Source organism: Sciurus vulgaris (genome assembly GCF_902686455.1).
Source record: "Sciurus vulgaris genome assembly, chromosome: 9".
NCBI lineage: Eukaryota > Metazoa > Chordata > Mammalia > Rodentia > Sciuridae > Sciurus > Sciurus vulgaris.
In genome coordinates, this window is record NC_136469.1 from 95,100,047 (window position 1) to 95,125,774 (window position 25,728).

The 25,728-nt window shown below is 32.2% G+C and overlaps 1 long non-coding RNA gene and 1 pseudogene across 2 annotated transcripts in view; one reads left to right on the forward strand and one right to left on the reverse strand.

Annotated features, from left to right (window-relative positions):
- Positions 1-25,728, forward strand: part of LOC306669156 — a 1,049,088-nt gene that overhangs the window by 915,629 nt on the left and 107,731 nt on the right. The window lies entirely within an intron of this gene.
- LOC306669284 (F-box/WD repeat-containing protein 12-like) lies at positions 20,294-21,697 on the reverse strand (annotated as a pseudogene). The gene has a single exon. The product of its transcript is annotated as an F-box/WD repeat-containing protein 12-like (transcript).

Below are 25,728 nucleotides of genomic sequence, written 5' to 3' on the forward strand. Positions count from 1 at the left end.
AGAACATGATTAATCAATAAAGACTAGTTTCTCAGCACTGGAACAGTGTGGAGAACGACAGAGAATACATTTGGAGAGACAAACATTAGATAACAAGCAAAAATATAAATTTTTTTGTGAAATTATTGTGAATAATAATAAAATAAAATGTGACATGTCAATATTTTGCTTATCAAAATTTTATGAGTAGAAATCCCTTGAACTAGCTATCTTAGTGAAATCAATTAAAATTAGTTATGAATTGCATACTTGCTTTAATTCATATCTGATGCTTAGGTTAAACATGAGTTTTTAATATTGAAGCTTATTATACTCAAGATGATAAACATAAATCTCATTAAGTATAAGCCATCAATAATTTCAAGAGCATGAGCCTTTCATATTTTAAATTAATCCAGAATGAGTAATTAAATTTATCCAATAAAGTGTTTGATTAGATTACACCACCCATGCTCAGTTTTGCACATTTCTTTATAAAAGTTGTTTGATACTAAAGACTAGAAGCACTGGGAGGATGTAGATTTTTATCACGATGGGATTCTACATTTACTGTTCAAAGATTTTCTCCTCCTTTCCGAAACACAGAGATTCCTTTTTTTTTTTTTTTCCTGGTAAAGTGGAAATAATATTAATAAATCCTAAAGTCTTATGTGAAATATTTTACTATTTAAAGTAATATATATAGGAAACTAATTCTGATTTAAAATGATTCCAATCTTGCAAAGACTAAAAATAAAAATAAAATGTAAATCATACCCAAATGTATATAACATGTTCAAATACACTTGCATCTGCAAATCTCTCATAAGTTAAAAGTTTTTGTATAGAGTCGCATTTCTTAAACTATTTTCAGGTACCATCCTTCAACTCTCATGATAGCTTATCCAGTACAAGAGTTTACATTTTCTCTTTCCATGTACCAAAACATACCTTTTTCATTGTTCTCAGGAGAAATTCCTCCTGGAAATTCGTTCTCTACCTGAAAACTTATCCAGCCACTGAACAAATATCAGTGACTTTTTCTGTTCTTTTTTCCACTCAATTCTTTCATTCTCTAGAGGGTATGTTAAATAATCTCTATGTTAGCTCTCATCCTATTGATTTCTCCACAAGGTCATGAATAATTAATTCCTCACGTAAGAAACTCTACTTGTGACCGCTCTGAGATACGCATCTTTCACAAGTGATAAACTCATCCAGAAAAACTTAGTTTTAGAAACACCTTATACATGCTGCCAATTACTTGAAATAATCAAAATCTCAATATTGAACAATATTTTATATAAGTCACAGAAATGTCTTAAATTGTAATTGAAAGTCAAGAAAAATGTTGTGACAAAAGTTTTTTTGCCAAAAATTATCACATGTAATTTTAAAATTATTTTCCTACACTTAGAAAGTATATATTATAACTACTGAGAAAAAAACTCTTATTTTAAGATTGGCTTTCTGTATCCAAGAAATAACTTTTTAAAATGATTAAAGACCTTTTCTAAAATATTATTTTATTGGTTAATATGTCAATAAAATAACTAGTGCTAAATTGTTCCTTCTGTGCTTTTATTAAGACGCTTTTATTTTTATTTTTTGAAAAGATAGTAATAAAATGTCAGTATATAATTATTTTTAGTTGTAACTAAATTTGTAGACTTATGTAGTATTCAGAAAGACGTTAGATTTCTACTTAAAAGTCACCAACTATATGTCTTTTAATTCTTATCTTTATATAAGCTATATTGCAAAATTGAAATGATTAGTCATTCCTCAGCTTCTTATAATTTTAGTTAGAACTTTAATAATTTACCCTGCCTTCAACTGCCAATCCTTCCAGAAAAATAATATATTGAATTTCATCATTTTGAATTATTAAATATTTTCTTCATCTATTCATCAATGAGAAACCTGAAGATTTGTGCACATAATTTCTCATATTTAACTGAATAGATCAGTATCAATGTGAAGTAAATAATTTAATATGACATATAGAAGCAATAGGCTAATGATCATTTGGTTACTGGAATTGAGAACATAAATTGAACATGGAAGTCAGGTTGTATATGAGTAGATTTTGAATATTTACATTGAATTAGTTAATAAATCAAGTAAAATGCCAAGATTAATACTCCCAGTATTTCATTCTCTAACATATAAGTCAGATCTTGTCATACATAATGGAACACTCATAACGACTGAATAGTATTTTAAGCTTTCCAAAGAGTCACCTATTCACCTTCTATTTGTTTACTAAATGTTTTCTAAATTTATTTCAAAACCTCTATACACTTTATAAATATAAATGTCTTTAAGCAAATGTACTCAAAAGTATTCACTGATTGGAGCAGTACAATTATGCAAATCCATTCATTACTCAAAAATATTACATGGGCTGGGGAGATAGCTCAGTTGGTAGAGTGCTTGCTTTGCAAGCACAAGGCCCTGGGTTCAATCCCCAGCACCGCAAAAAAAGAAAAAAAAAAAAAATTACAGTTGAATAATATTTTAAAAATAAACGATTTCACATATAAAAATTTTACAACAGTATATTTTCATTTCTCCTTTCCTTTGTGTCTGAAAATGTCTATATTTTGGAAATATATTTTTGCTAAAGATTTGTAGTTTGAAAGGGGTTTTTGTCTAACTTTTAATTTTTTTAATTTTAATTTTTTATCATACTACAGATTGAATCCAGGGCACTTTATCACTGAACTATGTCCACAACACCATTTTATTTTTAAATTTTTAGACAGGGTCTGACTAAATTTGCTCAGGTTGCCCTCAAATTTGTGATCCTGCAGCCTCAGCCTCCAGAGTGACCCATTTGGTAGTTTTTAACACATCAAATTTAAAACATTTATCACACGCAAATAAAAATAATTGAATCATTAACTAAGATTTGTTTTAAACCTCAATTTATGATTTAAGCAACTAAAAATGCAAAATAAAAAACAACAGGACTATTAATAATACTGATTTTTAAAGTTGTCTTCAAACTTTTAAAATAAAATGACAGAAGTATTTTGCAGATTATAATCAGTGTATTAAAATAATTTCATTGCAAAGTTTAATATAATTTTTATTCTTACATTAAGGAGACTATGAATGTAATGGTGGAAGTCCAACCTAATGGATAAATTAGCTGATTTATGAATAATTGAAAATAAAGACTTGTTAAATGTTAGTAGCTGGAACCTATGTGAGAAGCTAAAGATATAACTTATTTAAAAATTTGATTTAGTTTTCAGAACTTTATCTTGAAAAGAACATACCAGTATAAAAAAATTTAAAATTTTAAGAAAAATACATTATTTAAGGGAATTAAACAATCTTGGAGACTATCTAATATTGGAGAGCACAGGTTTTATTTCAAAGTTCTTTGGAACAATTTTGATTTTGGAATTACTTAATGAAATAAAAACAATTGATTTTGTCATCAATCATAACTCTGCCCAATAATTATTTAATATGACTACCTTCTAAAAATAAATGAATATAAATAAATTCTTACCAAGATCGTAATGCTTTGCTAACTTATTATAACAAGTTAAATTCACAATAATGCCAAGAGCAATAAAAATTGAATTCTGGGTGTGTGCTTATTCAGGATTATTATCCCTGCCATCTTAAATTCAATTCAAAATTATCTTGTATTCTAACTGTTGTGCTAGATATAAGAGAAAAAGTTAGAGACATTGTTATAAATACTAAACTAAACTTAGAATCTGCACTTGATTAAATCTTTACTTTTTGTCAATGAATCCTAAAGTTCAAATATTCATTTTTTATTTTGAACAAATTGCATTTAATGAAATTTAGTAATGTCGTAAAGATTCAAATGGTTTATTGACCCAAGGAACATTAAACTTTTTATCTTCTTACATCAATCATTCTGAAGTAGCTTACATCTATTATTTATTAATATTATATTTTAGTTGGAATTTAAAAATATGAAACAGAAATAATATTGCACAAACTATTGTTAAAGTAAGTACATAGGAATTTACAAAACTCCAAATCTGATGGGTCATAGTTTGGATAAATTTTCATTTTAAAGGTGATTTCATATTCAATTCATTCCTCAGGAGTAATTATGTACATAAATCTGGATCCATCCAATTTTTTATTGATGGTGGTTGACCAAATAATGTCTATACAACTCCTGATGCCCCTATCTTACTCCTCCAAATCTGTAAATGTTGCATTATTTACCAAAAGAGGTTCTGCAAAGATAACTAAATTACAGATCTGGGTATGGGTTGATTTTATTAAATTATCTTGGTAGGCCCAATGTTATCACAATGGTCTTTAAGAAGGAGAGAAAAGGATGAGAGTGACAGGAGGATTTTTTGATGGAACAGATGTCAGAGACAAATAGAGACTTAAAGTGTTAGATTGCCAGTTTGAAGATGAAGGAGTTATCACCAGGAAAGAAATGTAAGCAGTCTGTGAAAAAACACAAAAGGAAGAAAATAGAATTTTCTCTAAAGCATTCAGCAGTAGTGCAATCCTGATATAAATCTTGATTCTAGATGTCTTCAGAAAAATAAGATAATAATTTGTACTTTTGTTAAACTCCTACGTTTGTGGTAATTTCTTATAGAATAAATAGGAAACTAAAGCATAGTTAGGTATCCCAAGTTGAATGCTTCTCTGAAAAAGACCTGGAATTGTGGAAGTGGCTTTGAGGGCCTTCAATGCACAGAGAATGGAAGATTTATGAAAAACACTATAGAAAAAGCCTAAACTGCCTGAGTCATCAGAAAAAGTATGAATGTTATTTTTTTCATATAGATGCAGAGTAAGAACTCAAAAGTGTGGACAATGGTAGGGGAAATCGGTATCATTTTAGAGAATAAGTCATCATAACAGATTTGGTAGAAACGCAGATGTTTAAAAGGATTCTGGAGTGGGCTCAGAAGGAATGAGGATCATGTTATTGAAGACTGGAGAAAAGAGCACGATTGTTACACAGTGGCAAAACCTTAGTAGAATTCAATACATTGAATTATCCTACAATTATGTGGAAAGTGCAATTTTAGGTGATGAATTCAGAGATTTATCTGAGGAGATTTCCAAGCAAAGTACTAGTGGTTACCAGTTTGACGAGTTTGTCTGATCTCACTTCTTATAGTAAAATGTGAGAATAAAGAGGCAAATTGAGAACTGTCAAGCTAAAGGAAACAGAATATAATAAACCGAAAAATTCTCAGACTTTCTAAAATGCAAAAGGCAGTAAAACGAGGAGATTTGCTGTCAGAAAAGAGTGATCTGGGAAAAAGCTCAAAGTGTGACTAGGTAACTTTTGCTATTCCTTTGTGGAGGTGGGGAATCACAGCATGCAGTTACATGAAGGGTACTATGAAGAGATTGGGATCTGTCTCATGAATATACTCAGCCATCCCTCCAGAAGTCAAAAAGAGAGCTGACATTACCTAGAAAAGACCTGTGGAGGAGACCCTTGCATATTGAGTACATTCCTACAGCACTTGTGACATATATAAGAAAACTACAAGGGATCTTGGGAACCTTGTAACAACAGAAAAACCACCAACATGGATGGGAAAGGGTGGCAGGAATGAAGAAAAGAAGCTTGCTGGACTTCAAAGATTTAAAGGCAAGAAACTTGGTGATAAATCTACTTCCCAGCAAAAGTCTGAAAAATATTCTAAATGAGAGAAAAAAAAAAAAAAAAAAAAGATGGTATCTTGGGCAGAGATGGGATCCCTTGTGTTAAGGGATTATTCTCAAATTCTGAAACAATGTTTATTAAACCTCTGATTTTTAAAATTCATTATGAGTGATGAATTCCTTTTTCCCTCCATTTGCTGATTTTTCAAAAGGGAATGTCTGTGAGTGGTAGCCTAAAACTGTCCCACCATTGTGTTTTGGGAGTAGATTACTTTTTCTTGAGTTTCACAGGTTCATTGATATAGAGGATATTGATCTTAAGTGAATTACAACCAAAGCCTCACAATTACCCAATTTAGATATGGTACATTGAAGCTGAAGACATGTGAATGAGAGTTTGAGCTTTGAGTTAATGCTGTAATGGATTAAAGTTTTAGGTATAATGTGATAGAGTGGAAATATTTTGCATATGAATTTGGTGTATACTTTTAGGGGCCAGAGGGAGGAATATGGTAGATAGAAGAATATATTTCTAAAATACTACATCCTAGTCTCTTAAGCCCATGAAACATTATTGTACAAGACAAAGGGGACTTTGCAAATAAAAGTTGAAGAACTTGAGATGAGGATTACTATATATTTTTTGGATGGTTCAGTGTAATCACATGGACCCTTATATAATGGAGGCGGGATTGCTAAAGTGAGAGATTTAAAGACAGAAGCAAAGATCAGGGAGACACTAAGATTTGAAAATATTATGTACTTTTTTTGAAAATAGAGAAGGGGCCACAAGCAAAGAAATGTCTCCAAAATTTAGAGAAGACAAGGAAATGTATTCTCTATCTAGAACCTCCAGGAGAAATACAGCCTGACCAACAAATTGACTTCAGGAATTTTGACTTTCAAAACCATCAGGTAATAAATTTGTGCTGTTTTAGCTATGAAGTTTTTTGGTAATTTATTGTGCAAACACTATGAAACTACTACAATAATGTAAAGAACATGAATCGAAGGTTATATAATTGTGAATCTCTTTTATAATGAAGAAAACCACAGTCTAATTTCTCAGTGTAAAACTGCATTAACATCATCCAAAAGCAAATTAGCTCTTTATCCATTAATTTCTATAGTCATAAATTAATAAAAAGTCATAACTAAAACAAAGAGCTTCAGTCTAATATTTAATTGAGAATAAACTTTTACATGGACATCAAAAAAAAATCTTTCATTAAGCAGTTGTTAACTTCCTCAGTCAAATGTAAATAAAAAGACATTTCTGGAATTGATTAATTATGACTATATTTTTATAAATGTAGAAACCAGTGATGCATATTGGTGAGACTTAACTTGTTTGTTTTAGGAGGTAAACGTTATTCTTTCAATCTGAAGGATACAGAAAGTACATCACCCAAAAAAAGAGAAATGACAGCCTTTAGGGAGAAAAGTAGGCCAGTGTGATCCTTGATGGGGGAGGGTAAGACAAACAATGGGGCCTGGGCCCTAGTCTTTCATCCTTTCCCAGTAACAATGAGTTCTGGAGGGGAATGTGAGGGGGGTCCTCTCTGCCACCATCTGCGTGGAGGAGGAAAGGGTTGACTGTCTGAGGAGGATGTTGATGGTTTTTCTGTTACCCAAAAAAACTTATTTACTATAAATACACAAGAGTCAGTACTCTTTTTATGAGAAGTCGTGTGGCCATAACAACACTGTCCTCTTTTACAACCAGGAGTTGCCCAACTCTTTTTTTATAGACAGGTAAAAGGGGCAAGAACTGGGAGGAGTTTCTTCTTTGACGGACAGAGTAGGATGGAGTTAGGGAAGCCATCCTCTTAGGGGGAAAATTCCAGGAGACAGGAAACCACTTCCACACAGTGCCACATACTTCCCAGCAGTTCCTAGAAGCCAGGCCTCTGCATCACATGGCTCAACCTAGACTGATTCTGCTAAATAAAAGGGCTTCCCATAGGATGGCAAACAAATGGGCTATGGGCACTGGATTTTTATCCCAGTAACAATGAGTTTCAAGCTTTTACAACTGCTTCCCTGAGTTAGATTTCTAACCTGCAGTTTACTGACTGGCCAGCTGGCAAGTCCCAAATCTCTAATGATTAAGTCACACTAAACATTCTCATAGGATTAACTCTCATTAAGACCTATAAAATACAGACCCCAGCTGAGGGCCATCTATGAACCATGTGTGGGAATTGAGCATCGTTCTGAGACATTAGGCAAGGAAACCTTGTCTTAGGAACTCCCAGTCCAAATCCACTGTTTCCAGAAAGACTGATTCACATATCATCCTGTCTTAGCTCACCCTTGAAGTACAAGCACTGCCTACCTGGGATGGGTGTGGCATATCAAATGCCAATCAACTTGTTTATGCAAGACCCCTGCCACAAGAGAAACAAGCATTAAAACAAGACTCCTTCCACTGAAACCTTATCCCTACCTTTGATGTACTCCCCCTTAAATAAAGAATTGGGTCCTTTTTCAGTTGTTCAATTATGGTTCCTATCAGGACAAGACACCCATCAAGCACTTTTTATATCTAATCTTTGTCTTTGTCTTTAATCTTCTACTGATTATTTCAGAACTTTATTTTCTCAGGCAGCTCACACCTCCTGAGCAGGAACCTGCTCTGTGGGGGTGCTGGCCAGGCCTTTGTAGATTCCTCTTGTAACCCGCCATTTTCTCCCCTGAAAATGTGTCATGTGCCATTCCACCCTTGCTTAATAAAGACAGCTTGATGATCTGAGGTGTGCTCCCATTTTCAGCTATTTTTGCTTACACAATCTGATCTTTTTAATTTCGTATTTAAAAATATCAACTTTAGTTTGAAACAACAAAAACTTTTTAAATCAGCAATATAAAATGTAAAATTTGAGAAAAACAAAAGCCAAAATATAAATGGAAAATTTAAGTCAATTTAAAAATGAAATATAAATTTTCGTATGCACTAAAAAATTGACAAAAATGTTTTAGTGGCAATATCTGGTGTTAATCACGAGGAAAATAATTAAACTCATTTATTGACACTTTTGGTTAAAAAAATTTTTACAGTCTCTTCAGAGAACAATTCTACTCTGAGTTTCAGACAAGTATTTTAAATTTAATATTTCAGAATGGAATTGTCTTATCCTCAAACTTGCCCTTTATCTGAAATTTTCTTTGATGCCAAAAGCTCCATTCTCCTGGTTGATACAGATTTATACCCAGAAGATCTTATACACTCATTATATCTCACTTTCATTTTCACATAATGATTCAGTTTTATTGATTCTCTCTCTCTTCTTTAATATTGTAGAATCCATCTCTCTATTCCTACTGCCAATCCATTAAAAGTTTAGTAGGCATAAGAAGATGATTCTACAGCACTATTGAAATTGCCTTTTAATTTCTGCAAAGCTCCAGATTAGTAATCCTCTGACTATTCTCAATGCTGCTAATGTAACATATTTATAAAAATTTAAACATTTAATTATTTTACTAATATGTCCTATTATCAGCATATAAACCATTTCTCTTGGTGGAACACCATTTTTTAAAACACTGCTGATATCTCTCAGGTTCATTCTTTGTTCTGATGTTTTACCTAAATTTTATGTCTTGGGGACCTACTTACAAACTATTATTATTTATTACTTTCCTTTTACACATTTATGGGGTATACTGTAGTAATTAAATGAATCTGTATATGTGCAGTGATTAAATATATAATTTTTGGTTCAGAGGTTGACGTATAATAGTTGTCCATGTTTGTGGTGCATAGAATGATACCTCAATACATGTACACAAGAAGAATTGTTACAATCAGGATGATTAAAATTTCTATCTCTTATTTACTTGTGCTTGGAGGCTTCCAACTTCGTTTCTCTGGTCATTCATAGATATATAACAGGTTATTGTGAACTGTCTTACTTGTAATTTAAGTAAGCAATACTGTGTAGTCCATGACTTTGTAAATATTACTGTTCCAGGAATTCATTCTTAATTCATTCTTTCACCGATTATTAAGAAACAATTAGGTGTCAGGTGTTAGGCAATAAGTCATCTAACTCCTTTTCAACTCTAATATCTTTTAACCTTTCAAAATTTAACTTATTAACTCCTCCAAGAGAAAAAAAAAATCCTTCCATTACGTACCATGCCAACTTATTTGCTTTTAAAATTTGATTCTATGGATTTCCAAAAATCTTTGTTACAAAACTTTTTAATTTATTTTTGTTTTTTGTTGTTTTGAATAAATTATTATTCTAAATCTATTTCTCCATCTAGGTCTAAATCATGAGCTAATTAAATAAAATAGACCTTGAGATAATAGCTCAATTAAACATCAGCAGTAAAACTAAACAAATAATGTAAACCCAAAGTTCTTCAAAATGCATATTGACTAATTTATGTAATGATTTTACAATCTTTCATAATTTCATCTTTATACTTTGAGAAATGTCAGTGTATAATTCCATGTACCTATTCCCTTTATGAAGGCAAACCATCAGGTTGTGGATGTACATTGGTAATTTTTATAAATAACTAAAATCTCTATCTTCCCTCACGTTTGCTTGTTTTTATTTTTCTTTTTGCTTTCATATTGAATTTTTTATTTATTTTGGTATGTTAAAAATGTCCATGTGTTTGTCATAACTCTGGTCATGGAATTGTCCTATCATTGATTTATAACCATAACAAAATATTATTAAATGAATTTTTAAAAAGTAATTTAAAAAAGCTTAGTCATGCCATTTTTTGACAATGTTATTTATTTATAATGTATAATTTAGTAGCGCAGAAGTGTACAGGAATATAGGAAAAATCTCTCTAAGGCTGCACAGTTACCTATATTATATTCTGAAAGGATCCTTTTCTAGCTAATAACTGTAAAATCACATTTTAGTAGCAGTACTTGCCAATCTAATATACTTTCAAAGTATCCCTCCATGGCCACAAAATTCAGAAAAATAGCATATTTTAAAACTTGGCTCATGACAGTAGCTCTCTACTAAAAACCAATTATTCTGGAATATTCTGGTACTAAAACAAATCGCAAATACTCCTCATCCACTGGAGTCTCATGAAACACTTTCAAGGCAGCAATGCAGTTTAGTTGAAATAACAGATGGAATAAATGTCCCCCCTGAACCTAATTTTGCAAATATTGTTGTTGCCATCCTGCTTGTGATACTGCTTTGCTCTGAAAAGCTTTTCTTAAAATTTTCAGGGTATTTGGATCAAACATGTTTGCTTTTTTAAACTAGAAATACAAAACCAAGAGTTTGAGATAAATTTATTTCAAAACATTGATTTTCAGATGGCAACTCTTGAGAAAAAATGTCACAAATTGTCAGGTCAAACAATTCTGATTCATTCTGTTTGGTTTTGTTTTACCATTTACGTCCTATAAGTCTGATATTACAATATTCTTAATGGCTACTCATGGTTGATAGTTATATTATATTTTCCCCCATAAGCTTTACTAACAATGTTAACCTATTTTATATAGTTCCCACTCATGGGTGTTATTTTTGATATTATCATAGTTTTACCTTAACATATTAAATATATATTTCAGAGCAAATAATTTTCTTAATTTTGTTCTTTTGTCCTTAAACTCATTATTTTCGTAGTGGATTTTTTTAGGGAAATTATGAGTTAGAAAAGTAAATTGTATATGAGATTCTCCAAGTCTTCTATACCCATCATTTCAGTATATCTTTATATTCAGTAGGGTAGATAATAGGGTCTTAGTTTGTATAAAGAACATGAGGTTCAAAATCTTTTTTAATGATTATTTTACTTTTATTTTTTGATATATAGGACAGTAGAGTGTATTTTGACATATTATACATACATGGAGTATAATTTATTATAATTAGGATCCCATTCATGTGGTAGTACATGACATGACGTTTCATTGGTAGTGTATTCATATAAGAACATAGGAAAGATGGTTCCATTCATTCTATTGTCTTTCCTATTTCCATCCTCCCTCCCTTCGCTTCTTTCCCAATTGTCTAATCCACTGAATTTCTGTTCTTTCCTCCAGTCACCATCGTTGTGTGTTAGCATCCATATATCACAGAGACTATTAGGCCCTGGTATTTTGGGATTATTAATTAAAATGCTTATTTTAAGTAGCATGATAGTCTCCATGTCCATCCATTTACCAGCAAAAGTAATAAAGTTATTCTTTTTATGGCTGAGTAATATTCATTGTGCATTTGTACAATGCACAATGTACACATGTACACATTTTCTTTCTCCATTCATCTGTTTCAGGGCACCTACTTTTGTTCCATAGTTTAGCTGTTGTGAATAAAGATGTTGGGCTGGGGATATAGCTTAGTTGGTAGAGTGTTTGCCTTACATGCATAAGACCCTGGGTTCAATCCCCAGCATCACCAAAAACAAACAAACAAACAAACAGAACACATTGATGTGGCTGTATCTCTGTAGTATGCTGATTTTAAGTCCTTTGCCTATATACTGAGGAGTCCATATAACAGGGTCAAATGGTGGTTCCATTCCAAGTTTTCTGAAGAATCTCTATACTGCTTTCCAGATTGGTTGCACCAATTTGTGTATGAGTACAAAATCTTGACTATGTTTACACGGTGATAAAATGAGAAAAATGAGTGAGGATTCAAACCTACTTTGGATATTTTACTTTCTCAAAAAATTTATTCTAGGAAAATTAAAACTGCTATTATTATAATAAAATTAATTTGCAAGACTGTTCTTTAAAAATAGGTTTCAAAATCATTGTCTGCAAAATGAATTTGGTATTCATATATATTTTTTTCTTTTCTCAGTACTTTCAATTAGTGACCCACATTTAAATTACAAGAATGTCAATGCATTTCAGATTCTAAGGTTCTCTTGAAAAAAATAATGTATGACAACACAGGAAAACAGCTGAGGCACATCTTCTGATAATGTATGTGATCTGTCATTTGCCTCATTAAAGCAGCTACTTGTACATTTAGTATAACCCTGCATGTTTCTTTTGAGCATCCATTTTTTTTTCATCCTTGTAGATACTTCTTTTGTTTCCTCCAGAAATCATTTTCCTCACTCCCACCAGATGGCAGGTTATGTTCACTTCCCTGACTGGAAAAGGAGAAAGAAACTGGATAATGTTTATGATCCTTAAATTTAAATACAAAGCACAGCAACCCAATTTAGCAGCATATTGGCATTATCTCCGTATTCCAGGTTGTGATGTATAATTTTGGAACACAGATAATTCTAATTTTGTTTCCTCTGTGGTCATAATCTCCAACTCTTTAGGACAGCCATATTGAAAGAAAGGAACCAATTTAAAGAAAAAGGGAAAAGAACAAAAATGGAAACAAAAGGATAACAGAAATACGATGTGCAAACCTTTTCTTAAAGTTGTCTCACAAGCCACCATTTGATGAGGTTTGCTGATTTGAGATCATTCAATCATTTCATTTGAACTGAATTTGTCATTTGTAAACAAAAATATTAACAAGTATGTATATAAGTGCACCACAGGGAAGTTGTGTCTAGGGGTCTACATCAGGGAACTGTCCACACATGTAATAACATAACCAGAGCATCAGTATTGTCAATTTAGTCAATCGAACATGTTTTGACTAAAAAATAGCTAATAAATACCATATAAAATGAAAAAGAGAATTGCTCTTAGTACACTCACTGTTCTCTGTAACTGTTTAATATAAAACTGGTTATCAAATAATATTCTCACAGTTATAATGGCTAATGTAGATTGCCAGATTTCAGACAGTTTTCTAAGTGTATTGTATGTTTTAATTAATTTTCTCTTTACAAAATTATATTATTGTCTCTATTTTCCCAGTGAGAAGAATAACAGTAAGTACTTCAGGTGTAAGTCCACAGGTATTCAACTGATCTATTGCTCTCTAGTTGAGGAGTCCCTGATCCTAATCACTTTATTCTGGTACTTATTGTGATTAACTTCATCTTAAAAGAATGCATTTCTAAACAGATAGAAAGACTGGAGTTTTTGTACAGCAAATGTTTAGCATTCATATTCTCTTTGTTGTTAAACTATGAGTAATTATTATCATGTCTGTGTGTTTAAACATATTTACTAAAATGTTATAATCAGCTAATCATAGCATGATATCTGTTAAAGATAGATATGGCAGCTAGAAATTATCAAATAAGTACTTTTAGAATTCTCTAATAATGTTCCCTATTTGGAAAGGCATAAGATTTCTGTTAATATCTATAGAGACAATAAATATTTATTCAATAAATAAATGGGTAAAAGATCAAATAATGATGTCAGTTTGTTTATAAAAACAAAGGGAAAAGGAAAATAGGTAGAGTTGCCATTTTATTGACAATTTAGTAAATATGAAGAACATATATTTAGTATTTCTGGTTATTTCAGATATTTTTAAAAAGCACAATCCTAGTTTTGATGACTACTTATATCAGAAATTTTGGCAATCAAATAATATTCTTTCCTCACTCTTGTTTTATTCCTCTGAAAACCAAGATTTTGGAAAGAGTATTAAACTTATAATTTTGAAAATTTGAGCCAGTTTTTCTGAATCTCAGTTGACTTCATTGTTTTACATTAAATGTGCAACTGTTTGAAAGGCAAAAACCCTCTCGATGTCTAGATTACATTTAAGTATAAAACTTTATTATTGCTATCATTAAGCTATGCTCATAAAAGGCTTTATACTGACTACTTTTAATGTATCTTTTTATTATGCTGTTAAAGAGGGATAAAGACCAGGCATTATTGCATCTTGCATTCTTCTGTTGTTGAGTGAAGATATTTTCTTTTACCAAGAGGAAATACTATATCATTACTCTGTTACCCAATTTATTTTCACATTACAAAGTCTATGGAATAATATAGGAAGGGACTATTTTATTCATCATAGCTTGCTTGTTATTAAATTATATTTATTATAATCAAACTTAGAGTTTACATTATTGATCTTTTTGTATTTCTGTACTTCAAATATATGTATATATATGTATATATCTTTCAGAGTTCTGAAACTTTCAAATATTTATGAATATATAAATATGAATATTAAAATTGGTTATTTCTATCAGAGACATAATGGATAATCAAATATATATTAAGTTATAGTTAAAATATGATTCATATTAAATAGAATTTTATACTAAAATATTATTTAAATAAAATTGCTTAAAAATACTCTTACAAAAAAATCTGTGAAATATATTCTTAGGAAACAAACTTCTTTTGTTTAGTCAATTATCTTTCCAATTTAAAGAATGGAACACCTTGCAGTTCATTTTTTATGTTAATTATACATATAATGTGTCTATCATGCTCACATGACAGTAATAATTCTTAATACTATTTAGGAAATGTAATTCATGCTATTAGTCTCAGTTTCTTTACTATGTAAAATACTCAACTTACTTTTGTTCTTGGGAATACTTCTGCCAGACTGAGTCCATTTATCTAAATTAAATTTAATTCAGTTCTAATATTCTTGCCTCTAAGTACAATATTTCTATATTGTACTCAGATTTCTCCTACTTGGAGAAATCACAGATTTAATCTCATAAATTTAAACTCAAAATGGATATCAAGGTGCCCAGTCACATTTGAGACAGCCCATTTGAGAAATTTAATATATAATTTATAACTATTAATGCATCAGAAACATTGCAGTTCAGTGAGCAAAGTACAAAATTAGTGAAATATAATAGAATATCTTTATTCTTTGAGCACATAGGGAGCAACAGAAATAAATTTTTACAAATATCTTACATTCTTTTAGTTCTTCAAATGATACTTAAAGCAATATTTCATGAAATAAGATAAATAGGTTTGGTTTAATATTGAAGTAGTGAACTTCTTCAACATGTTGGTTTAATCCACCACGAATCATTAAAGATTTTCTAAATTATAAATGATTCCTTGAGTAACTATAGAAGATATAGCTCAAACTTTATTTGAACATAAAAGTAGGTTTTGAAAGATATTTTTAAGAAATAAAATGGAATATTATCACATGCTTCCCTAACTCCAGTGACCTCATTTTATGATAAAATCTTAAGAGGCTTTCACTATAAAAAGTTCTTCATAATTCATTTACTACAACATAAAAGTCAATGTATTTGTGTGCCTCTCAATGTGAAAGACAAATATCTGAGGAAATTAAAGTGCATTCAAATAACAACAAAGTTTTATTGACTATGGAACTTGGTACTGTTTGAAGCACTTCACCTGGATAATTAACTCATTTAATTCTTCAAGCTTTATGGAATTGTTTCTATTATAATTCTCATCATACAAATAATAATACCCAGACTACATAAATTGGCCCACTCTGTTGCCAATAGCACACACCAAGGTAGGGCCCTTCCAGAGTTGTGAATGTAATGCTCTACTGCCTTATGAAATCCCATTAAATTATTAAAAACAAACATTCATAACAGTGGATAGGATTGCTGAAGAACATTCCTGCTCTAAGCACAAGTTTCTGTTATCCTCTCAAACTGATGAAAAAGAAAATTTAAACATAGAGTTGGGGGCAGGATAGCAGCCAACAAAAGCTAAAAGCCTGGTGGACCTAAAAACACTCTCACAACTAGATTTGAACTCTGGCAAGATAAACACTCACAGTTAACTGACATTGAGATAGAATTAATAATAAATCAACTGATGCAAAACAGATTCACTAAAGTCTACTGTATTAATTCCCTGAAGCTGCCAAAATAAGATACCTCAAACTCAGTAGTTGAAGTGGATATAAATTTATTTTGATACAGTTCAGGAGATTAGAAGTCTAAAATCAAACTAAGAGTAGGGCCATAATCTTTCTGAAGCCTCTGAAGTAGTCTTCCATCTTCCTAACTTTGGGAATCTTTGGTACTCTTTACTTTGTAGAAATATCACTGTAATCTTGACCTCCATGGAAAATGGACTTTTACGTGTACATCAGTGTTTATTTCTCTATATTTCTTTCATATAAAGATGGCAGTCATTGATTTTAGGGGACATTCTAAACCAGTATGACCTGATCTTAAGACCCTATTTCCAAATAAAGTCACATTCACAGAAACCAGAAGTTAGGATTTTGTAACTTTCTGTGAGATGCAATTCAATGTAAAAACTTCCCTTGCGTACAATGGACACCACATATACCATAGTGTGTGTGCATCTGTGTACATGTGGAACATAATTTTGTGTTAGTGAGAAGTAATTAATGAGAAGTAAATAGACATCACTAAAAATACTGCATTTCTACAAGACCTATAGCCACAAAGAATAGAAGACAGATATTATTGTTTAACCTATTATTCCAAGGGTATAGTTTAATTAAACTCTAATTAAAAGGGAAACATTCGTTATCATATTTAAAATATCTCAATGCTTACCATTTGTAACTTAATGAAATTTACAGTTGAGTTGCTAAGTTTTAATAGAGAAAAATCATTTGACTTGGCTATTACAGCAAATTCTTGATCACCAATCTAAAATGACTATGAATAAGGATTCATTAGGAAATTAATAGTAAATTAGTAGAATTACTAATTAATATTAGTAATCCACCTAGGAAATTCACCCTTATGCTATACATGGAATTAGGTTAAAGTCTTCTCCACTCTCTTTAAACATCCTCCCCTGCCCTAAATCAAGTAATGGTCTTCCCCGATAAATAATCATTATAGACTTTTTCCTCAAATGCCTGGTAATCCTTAGTTGCCCATTCATTTTTAAGAATCAGACACTTAAACACTGAGCATAAAGTCTATGCTCATGGGAGGGATTTGGTTGTATGTTAGGCTGTATTGTGATTTGGCAATATCCATTCATTTTATTGGAGAACTCGTTGGTGCTAACATTTATAGACCAATGCCTTGAATTTTTAAGTTGCCTCAGGAAAGAACCTTCCAAACTTTATTCTGAAAAGGTCAGGGAAGCAGCAGCCATGGGCATTTGAAGCATAATTTTTTTGTGCTAAGTGAAACTGAAGGACTCCTTATAGAGAATATATGCTTTTACATAATGCCTCAGTTTTCAATATGGTATTCCAATCTGCTACAATGCATATAGTGCCTTGAACATACTTTTCAGACAACATATTTACTTTTTTCTTCTGAGAGAAGGAAAGGGAGTCAACTCTTTGTAAAAAGGGTGAATGTCTGGATATAAAAGGCTTTTTTATAAGAACCTTTAGCAAATCACCACCCAAACTCCTATGTTCAGGGAGACCTTATATTTTATTGTCTGTAGCTGTCTAAAGATTGACTTGCTTCTGGAACTCTATATATACAGACTGTAATTTTTAGCTTATTCTCTCTGTTAATTTGTATTGTTATTTATCATTCAGGGATCTTTCTTTCTTTTTTTTAATGTAACAGGAATTGATCTCAGTCACATCCCCAGCCCTATTTATTTTTTATTTTGAGACAAGGCCTCAATAAGTTGCTGAGGCTGGCTTTGAACTTGTGATTCTCCTGCCTCAGCTTCTTGAGTCATTGGAACATAGAGCATGTACAACTGTGTCAACCTTGGAGATCTTTCTTTGTGATATCTTTCTTTTTTTATAATCTCGATATCTTTACACAATCATGAGTTTTTCCCTCTATAATGACTGTATTCAATGTAGTATTGTAACTCTATTGTATGAATAATAAAGCAAATTCTAACATAGGGTTCATTACCAGTCCAAATTTAGTTGAGATAAATCTTCTTTAATAATAAGAAGCAGGTTAAATATTTGGAAGGCAATAATATGGAAGATGTTTTCCTATCTTTAATATGTTGAGGATGACTAAGGGCTCCTCAAAGTCCAAGAATTTGTAATTTCTTTTTAATTTTATAACATAAATTTTGAAATTATTGACTTTGAACACTGAGAGACAAAAAGTATTCGATTATTCAGCATAGAATTTGAAATGGCACTATAAGGACAGAGATACTCTTGAGACAAATTTGGTACTTACCACATAAATGGTACAAAAATGTAAATGCAAATTACAATTATTTAGGACGCTGCATGGGTGTATGTTAAAATAAGAGAAATTTAGGAACAAATACATTATGTCTTTAGGGAGAAAATAAATTGTTGTGATGCAATGATCTGCTGAGACAAGTTTTATTGTTACACTATATGCACTATTGCCGATTAATGCATAAACTTGGAACTGTCCTAAATTGGAGTACATATTATTGATAGTATGCAGCATCAAGTTTAGGAAAATATTTTAAACTATCATACCACATAACACGTGGTAGATTATTTTAAGAATTACTGGTAAACTGCTTAAAGCATACTCAAATTGTTACGTGTTAAGGTAAATTTATTACATTGGAAAGGCAAATGTCATTCTTCAATCCTTTTCAGTATGGACATTGTAATTTCTGAAATTAGTTGACTCTTTAAATGTAAAATACGAAAAGAAATATCACAAGAATGAGTCTGTCTGAAAAATAAAACATATCTTTGTTTTAAATTAAGACTTCACAGTTTGATGTCTGCTGTCAAAGCCCTGGAGAATTTCTAATCACTGTAACTGAATTAATCTGAGTATGACTAACCTTTAAGGCCAGAGACTGTATTCTGATTCTATAATTCTCACTCAATGGACATGTGAAATCCCACAAACTTGCTCACCTTGAACATGTGAGATGGCAGGCTGTGACCTTCCATAAGCCCAAGACCCTCATGAACCTACATAAGCTCTTTGTCCTGGCAGGTAGGACAATTGCTTCCTTCCCCAAGTTTCTACCTCAGTTGCAACACCTTGTAAATTTTCCTCTATGGAACATGTGCCATGACCTAGACTGAGAATTAGGTTGGTTGCCTTCACGTACTTGAAGCAACCTCCTTTTGAAATTAGAGCATATCAGAGATTCTTAAATCTCCCACTCTTGAAGATATACATCTAAATTAGGCATTAAATGTCTTTTAGATCTGATCACCCAGGTTTTAGATTGCTTCAACTAGTTTTGGCTGAAGAAGCAGAATAATTCTCCAATTCGTAGAGTACAAGAATGAGAACATTTTCCCATTTTCCTTGTTAAATCCCTGCCAATTAATAATGATCATAGAAAAGGACTGTATAGAGGGTAAAGAGGGGTGGGAGGGGTGGGGGGAAGGGAAAAAATAACAGAATGAATCAAACAACATTACTCTATGTAAATTTATGATTACACAAATGGTATGCCTTTACGCCATGTACAAACAGAGAAACAACATGTATCCCATTTGTTTACAAAAAAAAAAAAAAAAAAAAAAAAAAAAAAAAAAAAAAAAAAAAAACCTCATCCAAGCCAACACGATGGAAAATTGGGCCTACAGTTTCTTCTAGGCACTGGGTCTCTGGTCTAATGCCTAGGTCTTTTATACACTTGGAGTTGAGTTTTGTCCTGGGTGAGAGAAAGGGATTCAATTTCATTTTGTTACTTATGAATTTCCAGTTTTCCCAGCATCATTGTTGAAGAGGCTATGTTTCCTCCAATGTGTGTTTATGGTTCCTTTGTCTGTTATTAAATAACTATGTTTATGTGGTTTGTCTCTGTGTCTTCTTTTCTGTTCCATTAGTTTTTTTTTTTTTTTTTTTTTTTTTTTGGTCTTGCAAACAATTCTCTTTATTACATCGAGGAGGAAGAAGAGGAGGAGGATCAAAGTTAATTCCATTGGTTTCCATGTTATGAATTCAAAGCATACATCACCAGAATATTGGATTCATGAACTCTTGACACCACTCGTACTATGCTCACATTATCACATATTGCCCTGGAGACCTGGTTGCAGCTAGGTGTCAGACTACTCCCCAGGTATTCCAGGTGACAGCACCTCTTGAGATATGGGTAATGGCCTCCCTCTTCCCACATGTACACATGTATAGAACCATCCACAGATGCAGCAAGGACATGGAGAGAATCCACCCATATGTTGCTGATGGTGCTCTGGTGGCCCTCAAATCGTTGCAGCATGAGGCCATTAACAGTGAAGAGGAATAGGTATGACCCACTCTCAAAGACAATAATACTTCCATCACCGACTCCCATCCAATTAGGGCTGTCTATATGAACTGGCAACAGGAAACTTGCAATCTGATGTGCTTGGATGTCTTTTCTACCCCAAGGACTTTCTGCTGTTAGATCAAAAGTGGTAAATCCTGTTTTCTTTTGGGAACCTCTTCGATACATCAGCGTTATCCTGTTTTCTCTCCTTGGAGTCCAGCAGCCTCTGTAGCATGATGCAAATGGGACAGTGAAATACAGAGGGGTGCTGTATTCTGATGGTCTCAGTAAACACTCTGTGAAAAAAACCTTTGGCAAGATATGTTGATGTATCCCACATGCAAAGACCCATTTCTTGTCAGGAGAGCAGAGTAGAAGATCAACACTATATTGAAAAGCATGGACTTTAGAAATATCCCTTAACTCAGGCATTGTAAATGTGTGGATGTTACCATCAGAATCACCCATCATCAGGAATGGCCCATCCTTTGTGAGAAAAGCTTTCAAGGAAAAACAGATTCGAGTAATGGTACAAGTAGCCAGAGGATCCCTGTCATGACAATTTCAAACTTTGATAGTTCTCTCCATATCCGCAGTGATTGCGAGATGCATCTGAGGGAGGGTCTCCAGATTTGTGATATTGGACTGCTGTGCTGGGCTTGACCAGATCATAGTGCCCTCTTGTACATCCCAGGTATAAAGCTTGCACGTTGAAGACACAATACAAATGATTGACTTTCCTTGTCCATCTACTGTGATGCCACTTCCTGAGAGATAAGCCACTGGTCCCAAAATCCCAAGGTTCTCAGCTGCTTCTTTGTAGATAAAGTCTTCTGACTGTGCACATGCCATCCGACGCTCCTGCTTTGTTTGGTGGAGGACTAACTGCTTCCATGTCTGTGTGCCCAGACGCTCATAGGTGAAGTTGCAGAAACGCCATTACTTTAGACACAGTCTCCTCCATAGGAAATCACTTTCTGCAATCTTATTCCAATTCTTGTTCACATTTGAAGCCTGTAGCAAGCTGAATGCATCCAGATATGAGAAGATTTTCACCCCTGGCACATCAGGCAACTGCATCTCCATTTTACATGGCCCGAGTTGACATCTAGTCTTCTTTCTTCCATTAGTTTTCATGTCTAAGAAAACCTTATCCAAGCTTCCTTCATAAGTTCTAAAACAATAAGAGTAAAAAACCAATGTGAAGAAGTCTGATCATAACAGTTATGAACTCTGACCTTTCAGTTAAGAAAACTCATGGGCAAGACTATGGTTTTGTTCAGAATCATGGAAGTGATTGTTATTCCTATTTTTCTGGGTTGTTACCTCTATTAATATCATTCTTGCCTATGTTCTGTCAAATGATCTTTATTTTGTTTAGAAAGAATTTTGTTAATCTTTCTTTTCTATAGCTGCACATTTTTAAAAGTCTGTTTACTTTCAGTCAAGAAAATCAGCAATATCCTTGGATAGGCATGTCGCAAGGTTGCACTGTATTCCTCATGAAGCACCGTTATGCTTCTTTCAGTATCTATATAAAAGCTTGAACTATCTTTCATTGAAGGAAGGTGATAACCTTCTTTGAAATATGGATGATTAAAGCATTTATTCATCCTCCAAGGAAGTTTAGTAGAACATCACTTTATCTTCTTAAACATTGCTGAAAAAAAAAAACTCCCAAAATAAATAGAAATTTTGCAAATCTCTGATCCATAATGTGCTGCATGACATCTGCAAAGTAAGCAGCTTTCAACTGACAGTTTATGGATCACTGAAATTTCCCTCTACCTACCACGAAGAAGGAACTAGGGAGTCTGGGGAGTTATAGGATTTAGTTATTGGTAGGTAACCAATCACCTGAAATAGCCTTTCCTGAGTTGAGATAATGAAACGCAAGAATGTTACACACAATATGCAATATCCAGAGCCCTAAGATTTTTCCTTGTTGTCTACTATTCTAGGGCTTCCTGGTCTTCCTAAATTCTTTCCATTGTACACAAAATACTTGGATATGCATTTGTATTATTCAGTCCAAAATAAATGAACTAACAGACTACAACACACTACCGAATAATTTTGTAGGCTATAACTGTGACTTCTCTATTCTGTAGGGGCAGTGGTTGTTTCTATACAATTAGCAGAAACGTCTGCCTATGTTATTATGGAAAATATTTTAGGTTTGTTATTGCCTGATAGTCTCCAAACCTTACTATAATTGATAATATACAACCTTCTTCTCTATTTGTCAACTTTTATGATGTAGAAGATTCTGCCCTTCTCACACTACTCCACAATGATACAAATGATACAACATTTTCAATTCTGCCACATCAATGCAAATTCCTGATGAAATAACACCTGGTAGGACAACTATAAGTTGACTCTTCTTCTTCTTCTACTCATCTATTTCAAACTAATATTTTAAAAATAATATGTGACTCCCCCATTTTGATTTTCTGTATAAATGTGTATAACTTCAAATGTAGGAAGAAAAATTCCAAACTGGATATATTATTACTAAATTGCAATAGATTTAAAAAATTTATGGCCTCACAGATAATAAAATACACAATGGCACCATTAGTAACTCTTACCAGAATATGTCAACTCTGCTATAGAGGGTTAAGATGTTTCAGAAGAATACATATGTTTTTGAAAATGTACACATTTTTTGAAAAATAGGAGCAGAGAAGGTTTTTAAATATCAATTGCAGCCCTACCTCCTAAAAAATGAATTCACATTTTGAACTACCTCATGCCATCACTCTTAGAAATGAAATATTATAAATGGAATAGTTGTGATTAAAATAAGCACATATAGTAAGCAACAAACTTAAAGTCAGAGGAAATGCTTATTTAGCTTCTATGCTAAAATGGTCACAGTGGCCAAAATCTTTGTGTTTCATAAAATAATTCAAATTGATTTGCCACACAAATGTTCCCCAAGATTTAATTAGCATTCAATAAAAATATTGAGAAGTGGAATAATTTCACTGGTGATATTCAGAATATTCTGAAAACTGTGGTGTCTTAAGGTATCAGGATCACCAGAATATGATTCTTTCTGAAGATATCAAGTCACCTGAAATAGGATTTGACAAAATGTTGCATGCCGTTGCAGAACAGCTTACTTGAAAACTAACTTAAAACATCACTGGTGGGAAAATATCAAATATCTGTGGAAGTTCCCAGTGCATTCTCTAGAGGTCAAAATCATCATGTGTGCTATAAATAAAAGAGAGTTGAGCGAGTTGTCATTGTAAAAGGCCAGAGCTAGTATGGCCAAACCCATCATGTCCCCTCTCATTTAAAAAGAATATTGGCTCTTGTGTATTTATTCAGTAGGTAAATTTGGGGGATAATTGAGTGAAATACCGAGGACATCCTCCTCTAGCAGTTAACCCTTTTCTCATCTACATGGGATGTGGCAGAGAGGACCCCCACAACTAATGACATTTGCTTGTTAAAAATATACTTTTTTAAAGACTTATGCTTACATTTATAATTTTCCACAACTGTTGCTATATTTTTATCTTTGTTAAAGAAAACATTTATAATTCGTAGAGTTTAAATTAATCAACAATTTCAAATTAGTCAACTTCTATATTTAAATATTAATAGACAAGGATAAGAAATGAACTAGAAAAAGAGATAGCAAAAACATACTGAGTGGCATGAATTATTTAAATGACCATTAAAACCACTCTAAGAACAGAGAAAATCTAGAAAGATTAATAAGTTGTCTTGTTCAGGATCCATTTATCCAATAGCCAACAAATTACCTTAATTGAGTTTCTTAAGGAAAGAAGTCCATTATAAAAATGAAAATGGTTTCTAAATGTCAAGTTCTCTGTTTCACACAGATTTTTCTTAACCTCTTACTGTGACAACTTCCTATGTTGAATTGTTTTTCAGAAAGAAAAGGAAGAAAAACTTCCCCAAAATACTTCATGATAATTATAATGTGTTTTTCCTTAAACAGAATAGAAACTTTACTTTCTTATTCCCCTTTACTATTTTTCACATCTTTCTTCGTTTTTTTGTTTCTACCTTCATAATAACATTTTAGGGTCCTTCTATCACAGCATAAGTACTAATAATATTTTATCACAGTAAGTACTAATAATATTTTATCTTTCATGAATACTAATTCTTTCAATCAGGTTTTTAAGATTTCCTTTTTGAGAACATAACGTATTCTTTTCATCATTTTGAGGTTTATAAGTTTCCCTCCTTTATAAGTGCTCATTCAAATACGGCTTATTTAATTAAAAAAAATGTCATGTATGACACCTCTCATTGGCCTTGGTGAACTTCACATTTTGATAAATATTGTTTAGTTAAACCTAGATGATCTTACAACATTACTGACCAAAAACGTGGCACTAGTGTCACCTGTCAATGATTAAAACAGCATGAAATGTTAGGAAACACTTTTGACATTCTTTTTAAATAAAGACTTATTTCTGTCAACACCCACCCACCCACCCACCCACCCACACACACACACAAGATAACCCATTCTATAAAGTGTAGTGTGTTAAATATTTCCTTACATAAGCTAGTGTGAAATATAATTTACTATGATTCCTTCTCTTGGAAACACAGGAACTAATATTTTGTTAATAGTTATGTCAATGTTATTTTAAGGTAACATATATTTCCACTTAGATTACTTGTCTTTTACTTTCTTGACTTAAATGTTTTGTAAATTTTGCCACTGTATATTCAATACCTAAAACTGTTCATATAATATAGTAGGTACTCTGTGAATACTATTGAATTCATATGTACTTTTAAGAAAAGTATGTTTTATATACTTTGCAGTAGAATTATTTGCAGACTTTCGCGTGATAAGTGGGTGAAATTTCATATATGAGACATTGTTGCATATCATTGGAATTGGTATCCAGATAGAACTTTTGTGTTGAACAAAAGGATAAAATAAATTTAAATGTTCATTCAAATATGGTGTATTTGAAAGTAGTTACTTGGTTAATTGAAAGTACTCTGTATCCTTTTAATGGAAAGAAGAGTAAAAGGAAATCATAGATTGTTGAAATATCTGAGCCTTTTAACAGTGAATTCTGTTAAGCTTATGTATAACCCATAATTTA